Consider the following 2,127-nt stretch of genomic DNA (forward strand, 5'->3'; position numbering starts at 1 on the left):
CGTCGTGGCAGGACGAGCTCCGATCCTCAAATAGAGACCCGTCCCACGCCTTCGAGTGTAGCTATGCAAAGAATCCAGGTATGTCCTTCATCCTTGGTCATCTACATTTCATTACAAGTTTTCCATTGTAATATTCATGACATTGCAAGCACAAATGTAGGCTCAGGTGGAGGAGGCAGAGGCAAGAGCCCAACGAATGGAGGAGCAGCTGGCACAACAACAGAAGATGATGGAGTGGATGACACAACAAATGAGCCAACAGCAAGATCACATGCGCATGCTTGCTATGCAGCCGGGTGGCGTGACTCTTCCTCCTCTTGCTCCTCCTCCTTTCACTTTCCCGTGGGTAAGTTGTCTTTGCAGAATAAGTGCCAATCTCTGTCTAGTGCTTGTTGTGTAATGCTCACAATTTTCCATGTTGTAGGCACCACCTTCGTCTGGCTCCAACAATATGCCGCTTGGTGGGTTGGGCAATCAGGAGGGAACCCCACCGGTGCCTCCTATGGCGGGTTCACATGTCTTGAGCAATCAGAATGTGGCTAGGAAGTTGTGACTCCAGGTTAGTTCTCCTACCATCGCATTTACTTGTCCTTGTTGCTTGCCAATTTATACATAGAATTTGAACTTGTCCATATTGCTTCATAGTACTTGTGAAAATTTAGACATAGCGGTTGATCATGACCATTTTGCTTCGTTACTTGTAAAAATGTAGACATAGAGATTGAACTTTCGATTTTGAATTACTCTCACGTGATCCACTTGTAGAATGTTCTCGTCTCATGTGAGCCACTTTAATTACTCTCATGTGCATTTTGGAACTTGACCATATATCTTGTTCATTTTATCCTTTTTTTTTTGTATTTGCTTGAACTTACCATATTGCTTGCAAACGTGTAGGATATGCATGAAGGATGCTTATCTTCGCCGTTGTGGTCTACATGTGGAGCTTCCGTTGATGGTCTCTATGTTTCTATCGACTTGTATTATGTTGCTTCCGGTTTTGTGTTATGAACTACATGTTTCCATGGGCTTGTATTATATTGCTTCCGAACTTGTGTTAGAAACTATATGTTTCGACTCTATGTTTCTATGGACTTGTATTATGTTGCTTCCGTACTTGTGTTATAAACTATATGTTGTGAAGGATTTTGTGTTATGGACTATGGATTATATGTATGTTATGGACTATATGCATATTATGGAGCTTGTGTATTGGGTTACTACTGTTTATTTGTATTTGAAATATATGGATCAAAGAGAAATAAGCAAAAAATAGGAAAAAAGATGGGCCTTTGCCGTGTGTACAGGGACGGCAAAGATGCAAAATGGTTGGGCGACCCGGGCAGGATTTTGCCGTGCGCATGGGCAACAGCACACGGCAAACTATTCAATCTTTGCCGTGTACTAAACTGGGAGGACGCACGGCAAACAATTGGAGATTTGCCGTGCTCCAAACTGCAGAGCCCACGGCAAACGTTTGTTTCTTTGCCGTGCTCCAACCTAGAGGACACACGGCAAACATTTGTTTCTTTGCCGTGAGTCGTTCTTTGGTACACGGCAAAGTTTGAGCGCCGTCAGCTCCATCTGGGCACGTCAAGTTACTTTTCATTTCCGTGCAGCGTGGAAAACACACGGCAAAGGTCTTTGCCGTGTACATGTTGAAGGAGCACGGCCAAGTGCTCTTTGCCGTAGGGATGTATGCCGTGTATATTTTGCCGTGTGTTAGCACACAGCAAAGCCTTTGCCGTGTTCCGGGGCTTCTTTGCCGTGTTCATTTGGCACACGGCAATGCCAGATTTTCCTGTAGTGTGTACGTATTGCAGCTGTAATAAGTCCAACATGTTTGGATGCTACTACCTCGGTTTCAAAGAAAGTGACTTATATTATTTTTTAAAGCCTAAACAATGTAAAGTTCAACCAATTATTTACAAAAGATCATTATCATGTAAAATACAAAGACAGTATCATTAGATACATCATGAAATATATTTTCATATGATATCTGTAGAATTAGAAGGACACACTGCACGTTGTAGCAGGTATAAATGGTTTACTAGAAGGACACATATTAAATTACCTATATGAATATATGCAATAAGATTCAATTGATGAAGTAGTCAAGGGTTA

General features: G+C 42.2%; 1 long non-coding RNA gene across 1 annotated transcript; it reads left to right on the plus strand.

The window, feature by feature from the left end:
* The first annotated feature begins 234 nt into the window (after positions 1–234).
* Positions 235–1,178, plus strand: LOC124652018. Its single transcript, XR_006987549.1, has 3 exons — positions 235–346; positions 425–559; positions 898–1,178. It is a non-coding gene; the product is annotated as an uncharacterized LOC124652018 (long non-coding RNA).
* The last annotated feature ends 949 nt before the right edge of the window (positions 1,179–2,127 follow it).

The sequence above is a fragment of the Lolium rigidum genome, chromosome 5 (genome assembly GCF_022539505.1).
Source record: "Lolium rigidum isolate FL_2022 chromosome 5, APGP_CSIRO_Lrig_0.1, whole genome shotgun sequence".
Classification (NCBI taxonomy): Eukaryota; Viridiplantae; Streptophyta; class Magnoliopsida; order Poales; family Poaceae; genus Lolium; species Lolium rigidum.